This window comes from Microchirus variegatus (genome assembly GCF_963457635.1).
Source record: "Microchirus variegatus genome assembly, chromosome: 19".
Lineage (NCBI taxonomy): Eukaryota > Metazoa > Chordata > Actinopteri > Pleuronectiformes > Soleidae > Microchirus > Microchirus variegatus.
The window spans coordinates 2,430,518-2,441,328 of record NC_139820.1 but is presented as its reverse complement, the minus strand read 5'-3'; positions in this window follow the sequence as shown (position 1 = coordinate 2,441,328).

Sequence of the window (10,811 nt, the reverse complement as noted above, 5' to 3'; positions counted from 1 at the left end):
AATAGTGTAGTATGACATTGAGGTTGACAACATAGTATAGTATGACGTGTTGGTCACATTTTGGGCTAAAAAACAAATTAAAAAAAACAAAATTCTGATTTTGGACGACATAGTATAGTATGTCGTTTTTGTCAAATTTTGGACTAAAAGTTGTTTTTCAAAAAAATTGTCAGATTTTGGACGAAATAGTGTAGTATGACATTGAGGTCGACGACATAGTATAGTATGACGTGATGGTCACATTTTGGGCTAAAAAACAAATTAAAAAAAAAAAATTCTGATTTTGGACGACATAGTATAGTATGTCGTTTTTGTCAAATTTTGGACTAAAAGTTGTTTTTCAAAAAAATTGTCAGATTTTGGACGAAATAGTGTAGTATGACATTGAGGTCGACGACATAGTATAGTATGACGTTTTGGTCACATTTTGAACTAAAAAAAAGAAATTTAAAAAAAAATTCCGATCTTGGACGACATAGTATATAGTATGTCATTTTTGTCAAATTTTGGACCAAAAGTTTTTTCCCAAAAAATGGTCAGATTTTGGACGAAATAGTGTAGTATGACATTGACGTCGACGACATAGTATAGTATGATATTTTGGTCACATTTTGGGCTAAAATAATTTTTTTTTTAATGTTTTCCGATTTTGGACGACATAGTATAGTATGACGTGTTGGTCACATTTTGGTCTAAAAAAAAGAATTAAAAAAAAAAAATTCACATTTTGGACGACATAGTATAGTATGTCGTTTTTGTCAAATTTTGGACCAAATTTTCTTTTTCAAAAAAATGGTCAGATTTTGGACGAAATAGTGTAGAATGACATTGAGGTCGACGACATAGTATAGTATGACGTGTTGGTCACATTTTGGGATAAAAAAAAAAAATTAAAAAAAAAAAATTCACATTTTGGACGACATAGTATAGTATGTCGTTTTTGTCAAATTATGGACCAAATTTTCTTTTTCAAAAAAATGGTTAGATTTTGGACGAAATAGTGTAGAATGACACTGAGGTCGACGACATAGTATAGTATGACGTGTTGGTCACATTTTAGGCAAAAAAAAAAAAATTCAGATTTTGGACGACATAGTATAGTATGTCGTTTTTGTCAAATTTTGGACCAAATTTTCTTTTTCAAAATAATTGTCAGATTTTGGACAAAATAGTGTAGTATGACATTGAGGTCGACGACATAGTATAGTATGACGTGTTGGTCACATTTTGGGCTAAAAAAAAAGATTAAAATTTTTTTTTTCAGATTTTGGACGACATAGTATAGTACGTCGTTTTTGTCAAATTTTGGACCAAATTTTCTTTTTCAAAAAAATGGTTAGATTTTGGACGAAATAGTGTAGAATGACATTGAGGTTGACAACATAGTATAGTATGACTTTTGGTCACATTTTGGGCTAAAAAAAAATTAAAAAAAAAATAATTCAGATTTTGGACGACATAGTATAGTATGTCGTTTTTGTCAAATTTTGGACCAAATTTTCTTTTTCAAAAAAATGGTCAGATTTTGGACAAAATAGTGTAGTATGACATTGAGGTCGACGACATAGTATATTATGACGTGTTGGTCACATTTTGGGCAAAATTTTTTTTTTTTTTAAAAATTCAGATTTTGGACGACATAGTATAGTATGTCGTTTTTGTCAAATTTTGGACCAAATTTCCTTTTTCAAAAAAATTGTCAGATTTTGGACAAAATAGTGTAGTATGACATTGAGGTCGACGACATAGTATAGTATGACGTGTTGGTCACATTTTGGGCAAAAAAAAAAAAATTAAAAAAAAATTCAGATTTTGGACGACATAGTATAGTATGTCGTTTTTGTCAAATTTTGGACCAAATTTCCTTTTTCAAAAAAATTGTCAGATTTTGGACAAAATAGTGTAGTATGACATTGAGGTCGACAACATAGTATAGTATGACTTTTGGTCACATTTTGGGCTAAAAAAAAATTAAAAAAAAAAAAATTCAGATTTTGGACGACATAGTATAGTATGTCGTTTTTGTCAAATTTTGGACCAAATTTTCTTTTTCAAAAAAATGGTCAGATTTTGGACAAAATAGTGTAGTATGACATTGAGGTCGACGACATAGTATAGTATGACGTGTTGGTCACATTTTGGGCAAAAAAAAAAAAATTAAAAAAAAATTCAGATTTTGGACGACATAGTATAGTATGTCGTTTTTGTCAAATTTTGGACCAAATTTCCTTTTTCAAAAAAATTGTCAGATTTTGGACAAAATAGTGTAGTATGACATTGAGGTCGACGACATAGTATATTATGACGTGTTGGTCACATTTTGGGCAAATTTTTTTTTTTTTTTTTTAAATTCTGATTTTGGACGACATAGTATAGTATGTCGTTTTTGTCAAATTTTGGACAAAATAGTGTAGTATGACATTGAGGTCGACGACATAGTATAGTATGACGTGTTGGTCACATTTTGGGCTAAAAAAAAAATTAAAAAAAAAAAAATTCAGATTTTGGACGACATAGTATATTATGTCGTTTTCGTCAAATTTTGGACCAAATTTTCTTTTTCAAAAAAATGGTCAGATTTTGGACAAAATAGTGTAGTATTACATTGAGGTCGACGACATAGTATAGTAAGACGTGTTGGTCACATTTTGGGCTAAAAAAAAAGTAAAAAAAAAAAATTCAGATTTTTGACGACATAGTATAGTATGTCGTTTTTGTCAAATTTTGGACCAAATTTTCTTTTTCAAAAAAATGGTCAGATTTTGGACAAAATAGTGTAGTATGACATTGAGGTCGACGACATAGTATATTATGACGTGTTGGTCACATTTTGGGCAAAATTTTTTTTTTTTTTAAAAATTCAGATTTTGGACGACATAGTATAGCATGTCGTTTTTGTCAAATTTTGGACCAAATTTCCTTTTTCAAAAAAATTGTCAGATTTTGGACAAAATAGTGTAGTATGACATTGAGGTCGACGACATAGTATAGTATGACGTGTTGGTCACATTTTGGGCAAAAAAAAAAAAATTTAAAAAAAATTCTGATTTTGGACGACATAGTATAGTATGTCGTTTTTGTCAAATTTTGGACCAAATTTCCTTTTTCAAAAAAATTGTCAGATTTTGGACAAAATAGTGTAGTATGACATTGAGGTCGACGACATAGTATAGTATGACTTTTGGTCACATTTTGGGCTAAAAAAAAAATTAAAGAAAAAATAATTCAGATTTTGGACGACATAGTATAGTATGTCGTTTTTGTCAAATTTTGGACCAAATTTTCTTTTTCAAAAAAATTGTCAGATTTTGGACGAAATAGTGTAGAATGACATTGAGGTTGACGACATAGTATAGTATGACTTTTGGTCACATTTTGGGATAAAAAAAAAAATTAAAAAAAAAATTCTGATTTTGGACGACATAGTATAGTATGTCGTTTTTGTCAAATTTTGGACCAAATTTTCTTTTTCAAAAAAATTGTCAGATTTTGGACAAAATAGTGTAGTATGACATTGAGGTCGACGACATAGTATAGTATGACGTGTTGGTCACATTTTGGGCTAAAAAAAAAATTAAAAAAAAAAAAATTCAGATTTTGGACGACATAGTATATTATGTCGTTTTCGTCAAATTTTGGACCAAATTTTCTTTTTCAAAAAAATGGTCAGATTTTGGACAAAATAGTGTAGTATTACATTGAGGTCGACGACATAGTATAGTAAGACGTGTTGGTCACATTTTGGGCTAAAAAAAAAGTAAAAAAAAAAAATTCAGATTTTTGACGACATAGTATAGTATGTCGTTTTTGTCAAATTTTGGACCAAATTTTCTTTTTCAAAAAAATGGTTAGATTTTGGACGAAATAGTGTATAATGACATTGAGGTTGACAACATAGTATAGTATGACTTTTGGTCACATTTTGGGATAAAAAATTTATTTTTTAAAAAAAATTCTGATTTTGGACCAATTTTGGACCAATTTTTTTTTCTCCAAAAATGGTCACATTTTGGAGATATAGTATAGTATGACGTACTACATAGTATAGTGTGACGTTTTTGTCAAGTTTTGGACCAAAAAACGTTTTTTTTTTAAATTGTCAGAATCAAAAACGACATAGTATAGTATGTCGTTTTTGTCCAATTTTGGACCAATTTTTTTTTCTCCAAAAATGGTCACATTTTGGAGATATAGTATAGTATGACGTACTACATAGTATAGTGTGACGTTTTTGTCAAGTTTTGGACCAAAAAAACGTTTTTTTTTAAAATTGTCAGAATCAAAAACGACATAGTATAGTATGTCGTTTTTGTCCAATTTTGGACCAAAATTTTTTTCTCCAAAAATGGTCACATTTTGGAGATATAGTATAGTATGACGTACTACATAGTATAGTGTGACGTTTTTGTCAAGTTTTGGACCAAAAAAACGTTTTTTTTAAAAATTGTCAGAATCAAAAACGACATAGTATAGTATGTCGTTTTTGTCCAATTTTGGACCAAATTTTTTTTCTCCAAAAATGGTCACATTTTGGAGATATAGTATAGTATGACGTACTACATAGTATAGTGTGACGTTTTTGTCAAGTTTTGGACCAAAAAAACGTTTTTTTAAAAAATTGTCAGAATCAAAAACGACATAGTATAGTATGTCGTTTTTGTCCAATTTTGGACCAAATTTTTTTTCTCCAAAAATGGTCACATTTTGGAGATATAGTATAGTATGACGTACTACATAGTATAGTGTGACGTTTTTGTCAAGTTTTGGACCAAAAAAACGTTTTTTTTTTAAATTGTCAGAATCAAAAACGACATAGTATAGCATGTCGTTTTTGTCCAATTTTGGACCAAATTTTTTTTCTCCAAAAATGGTCACATTTTGGAGATATAGTATAGTATGACGTACTACATAGTATAGTGTGACGTTTTTGTCAAGATTTGGACCAAAAAAACGTTTTTTTTAAAAATTGTCAGAATCAAAAACGACATAGTATAGTATGTCGTTTTTGTCCAATTTTGGACCAAAATTTTTTTCTCCAAAAATGGTCACATTTTTTTTTTGTCAAGTTTTGGACCAAAAAAACGTTTTTTTTTAAAATTGTCAGAATCAAAAACGACATAGTATAGTATGTCGTTTTTGTCCAATTTTGGACCAATATTTTTTTCTCCAAAAATGGTCACATTTTGGAGATATAGTATAGTATGACGTACTACATAGTATAGTGTGACGTTTTTGTCAAGTTTTGGACCAAAAAAACGTTTTTTTAAAAAATTGTCAGAATCAAAAACGACATAGTATAGTATGTCGTTTTTGTCCAATTTTGGACCAAATTTTTTTTCTCCAAAAATGGTCACATTTTGGAGATATAGTATAGTATGACGTACTACATAGTATAGTGTGACGTTTTTGTCAAGTTTTGGACCAAAAAAACGTTTTTTTTAAAAATTGTCAGAATCAAAAACGACATAGTATAGTATGTCGTTTTTGTCCAACTTTGGACCAAATTTTTTTTCTCCAAAAATGGTCACATTTTGGAGATATAGTATAGTATGACGTACTACATAGTATAGTGTGACGTTTTTGTCAAGTTTTGGACCAAAAAAACTTTTTTTTTAAAAATTGTCAGAATCAAAAACGACATAGTATAGTATGTCGTTTTTGTCAAGTTTTGGACCAAAAAAACGTTTTTTTTAAAAATTGTCAGAATCAAAAACGACATAGTATAGTATGTCGTTTTTGTCCAATTTTGGACCAAATTTTTTTTCTCCAAAAATGGTCACATTTTGGAGATATAGTATAGTATGACGTACTACATAGTATAGTGTGACGTTTTTGTCAAGTTTTGGACCAAAAAAACGTTTTTTTTAAAAATTGTCAGAATCAAAAACGACATAGTATAGTATGTCGTTTTTGTCCAATTTTGGACCAAATTTTTTTTCTCCAAAAATGGTCACATTTTGGAGATATAGTATAGTATGACGTACTACATAGTATAGTGTGACGTTTTTGTCAAGTTTTGGACCAAAAAAACGTTTTTTTTAAAAATTGTCAGAATCAAAAACGACATAGTATAGTATGTCGTTTTTGTCCAATTTTAGACCAAATTTTTTTTCTCCAAAAATGGTCACATTTTGGAGATATAGTATAGTATGACGTACTACATAGTATAGTGTGACGTTTTTGTCAAGTTTTGGACCAAAAAAACTTTTTTTTTAAAAATTGTCAGAATCAAAAACGACATAGTATAGTATGTCGTTTTTGTCCAATTTTGGACCAAATTTTTTTTCTCCAAAAATGGTCACATTTTGGAGATATAATATAGTATGACGTACTACATAGTATAGTGTGACGTTTTTGTCAAGTTTTGGACCAAAAAAACGGTTTTTTTAAAAATTGTCAGAATCAAAAACGACATAGTATAGTATGTCGTTTTTGTCCAATTTTGGACCAAATTTTTTTTCTCCAAAAATGGTCACATTTTGGAGATATAGTATAGTATGACGTACTACATAGTATAGTGTGACGTTTTTGTCAAGTTTTGGACCAAAAAAAAGTTTTTTTTAAAAATTGTCAGAATCAAAAACGACATAGTATAGTATGTCGTTTTTGTCTAATTGTGGACCAAATTTTTTTTCTCCATAATGGTCACATTTTGGAGATATAGTATAGTATGACGTACTACATAGTATAGTGTGACGTTTTTGTCAAGTTTTGGACCAAAAAAACGTTTTTTTTTAAAAATTGTCAGAATCAAAAACGACATAGTATAGTATGTCGTTTTTGTCCAATTTTGGACCAATATTTTTTTCTCCAAAAATGGTCACATTTTGGAGATATAGTATAGTATGACGTACTACATAGTATAGTGTGACGTTTTTGTCAAGTTTTGGACCAAAAAAACTTTTTTTTTAAAAATTGTCAGAATCAAAAACGACATAGTATAGTATGTCGTTTTTGTCCAATTTTGGAACAATTTTTTTTTCTCCAAAAATGGTCACATTTTGGAGATATAGTATAGTATGACGTACTACATAGTATAGTGTGACGTTTTTGTCAAGTTTTGGACCAAAAAAACTTTTTTTTAAAAAATTGTCAGAATCAAAAACGACATAGTATAGTATGTCGTTTTTGTCCAATTTTGGACCAAATTTTTTTTCTCCAAAAATGGTCACATTTTGGAGATATAGTATAGTATGACGTACTACATAGTATAGTGTGACGTTTTTGTCAAGTTTTGGACCAAAAAAACGTTTTTTTTAAAAATTGTCAGAATCAAAAACGACATAGTATAGTATGTCGTTTTTGTCCAATTTCGACCAAATTTTTTTTCTCCAAAAATGGTCACATTTTGGAGATATAGTATAGTATGACGTACTACATAGCATAGTGTGACGTTTTTGTCAAGTTTTGGACCAAAAAAACGTTTTTTTAAAAAATTGTCAGAATCAAAAACGACATAGTATAGTATGTCGTTTTTGTCCAATTTTGGACCAAATTTTTTTTCTCCAAAAATGGTCACATTTTGGAGATATAGTATAGTATGACGTACTACATAGTTTAGTGTGACGTTTTTGTCAAGTTTTGGACCAAAAAAACGTTTTTTTTAAGAATTGTCAGAATCAAAAACGACATAGTATAGTATGTCGTTTTTGTCCAATTTTGGACCAATATTTTTTTTCTCCAAAAATGGTCACATTTTGGAGATATAGTATAGTATGACGTACTACATAGTATAGTGTGACGTTTTTGTCAAGTTTTGGACCAAAAAAACGTCTTTTTAAAAAATTGTCAGAATCAAAAACGACATAGTATAGTATGTCGTTTTTGTCCAATTTTGGACCAAATTTTTTTTCTCCATAATGGTCACATTTTGGAGATATAGTATAGTATGACGTACTACATAGTATAGTGTGACGTTTTTGTCAAGTTTTGGACCAAAAAAACGTTTTTTTTTTAAATTGTCAGAATCAAAAACGACATAGTATAGTATGTCGTTTTTGTCCAATTTTGGACCAATTTTTTTTTTCTCCAAAAATGGTCACATTTTGGAGATATAGTATAGTATGACGTACTACATAGTATAGTGTGACGTTTTTGTCAAGTTTTGGACCAAAAAAACGTTTTTTTTAAAAATCGTCAGAATCAAAAACGACATAGTATAGTATGTCGTTTTTGTCCAATTTTGGACCAATTTTTTTTTCTCCAAAAATGGTCACATTTTGGAGATATAGTATAGTATGACGTACTACATAGTATAGTGTGACGTTTTTGTCAAGTTTTGGACCAAAAAAACGGTTTTTTTAAAAATTGTCAGAATCAAAAACGACATAGTATAGTATGTCGTTTTTGTCCAATTTTGGACCAAATTTTTTTTCTCCAAAAATGGTCACATTTTGGAGATATAGTATAGTATGACGTACTACATAGTATAGTGTGACGTTTTTGTCAAGTTTTGGACCAAAAAAAAGTTTTTTTTAAAAATTGTCAGAATCAAAAACGACATAGTATAGTATGTCGTTTTTGTCTAATTGTGGACCAAATTTTTTTTCTCCATAATGGTCACATTTTGGAGATATAGTATAGTATGACGTACTACATAGTATAGTGTGACGTTTTTGTCAAGTTTTGGACCAAAAAAACGTTTTTTTTTAAAAATTGTCAGAATCAAAAACGACATAGTATAGTATGTCGTTTTTGTCCAATTTTGGACCAATATTTTTTTCTCCAAAAATGGTCACATTTTGGAGATATAGTATAGTATGACGTACTACATAGTATAGTGTGACGTTTTTGTCAAGTTTTGGACCAAAAAAACTTTTTTTTTAAAAATTGTCAGAATCAAAAACGACATAGTATAGTATGTCGTTTTTGTCCAATTTTGGAACAATTTTTTTTTCTCCAAAAATGGTCACATTTTGGAGATATAGTATAGTATGACGTACTACATAGTATAGTGTGACGTTTTTGTCAAGTTTTGGACCAAAAAAACTTTTTTTTAAAAAATTGTCAGAATCAAAAACGACATAGTATAGTATGTCGTTTTTGTCCAATTTTGGACCAAATTTTTTTTCTCCAAAAATGGTCACATTTTGGAGATATAGTATAGTATGACGTACTACATAGTATAGTGTGACGTTTTTGTCAAGTTTTGGACCAAAAAAACGTTTTTTTTAAAAATTGTCAGAATCAAAAACGACATAGTATAGTATGTCGTTTTTGTCCAATTTCGACCAAATTTTTTTTCTCCAAAAATGGTCACATTTTGGAGATATAGTATAGTATGACGTACTACATAGCATAGTGTGACGTTTTTGTCAAGTTTTGGACCAAAAAAACGTTTTTTTAAAAAATTGTCAGAATCAAAAACGACATAGTATAGTATGTCGTTTTTGTCCAATTTTGGACCAAATTTTTTTTCTCCAAAAATGGTCACATTTTGGAGATATAGTATAGTATGACGTACTACATAGTTTAGTGTGACGTTTTTGTCAAGTTTTGGACCAAAAAAACGTTTTTTTTAAGAATTGTCAGAATCAAAAACGACATAGTATAGTATGTCGTTTTTGTCCAATTTTGGACCAATATTTTTTTTCTCCAAAAATGGTCACATTTTGGAGATATAGTATAGTATGACGTACTACATAGTATAGTGTGACGTTTTTGTCAAGTTTTGGACCAAAAAAACGTCTTTTTAAAAAATTGTCAGAATCAAAAACGACATAGTATAGTATGTCGTTTTTGTCCAATTTTGGACCAAATTTTTTTTCTCCATAATGGTCACATTTTGGAGATATAGTATAGTATGACGTACTACATAGTATAGTGTGACGTTTTTGTCAAGTTTTGGACCAAAAAAACGTTTTTTTTTTAAATTGTCAGAATCAAAAACGACATAGTATAGTATGTCGTTTTTGTCCAATTTTGGACCAATTTTTTTTTTCTCCAAAAATGGTCACATTTTGGAGATATAGTATAGTATGACGTACTACATAGTATAGTGTGACGTTTTTGTCAAGTTTTGGACCAAAAAAACGTTTTTTTTAAAAATCGTCAGAATCAAAAACGACATAGTATAGTATGTCGTTTTTGTCCAATTTTGGACCAATTTTTTTTTCTCCAAAAATGGTCACATTTTGGAGATATAGTATAGTATGACGTACTACATAGTATAGTGTGACGTTTTTGTCAAGTTTTGGACCAAAAAAAACGTTTTTTTTTAAAATTGTCAGAATCAAAAACGACATAGTATAGTATGTCGTTTTTGTCCAATTTTGGACCAATATTTTTTTCTCCAAAAATGGTCACATTTTGGAGATATAGTATAGTATGACGTACTACATAGTATAGTGTGACGTTTTTGTCAAGTTTTGGACCAAAAAAACGTTTTTTTTAAAAATCGTCAGAATCAAAAACGACATAGTATAGTATGTCGTTTTTGTCCAATTTTGGACCAAATTTTTTTTCTCCATAATGGTCACATTTTGGAGATATAGTATAGTATGACGTACTACATAGTATAGTGTGACGTTTTTGTCAAGTTTTGGACCAAAAAAACGTTTTTTTTTTAAATTGTCAGAATCAAAAACGACATAGTATAGTATGTCGTTTTTGTCCAATTTCGACCAAATTTTTTTTCTCCAAAAATGGTCACATTTTGGAGATATAGTATAGTATGACGTACTACATAGTATAGTGTGACGTTTTTGTCAAGTTTTGGACCAAAAAAACGTTTTTTTTAAAAATTGTCAGAATCAAAAACGACATAGTATAGTATGTCGTTTTTGTCCAATTTTGGACCAAAATTTTTTTCT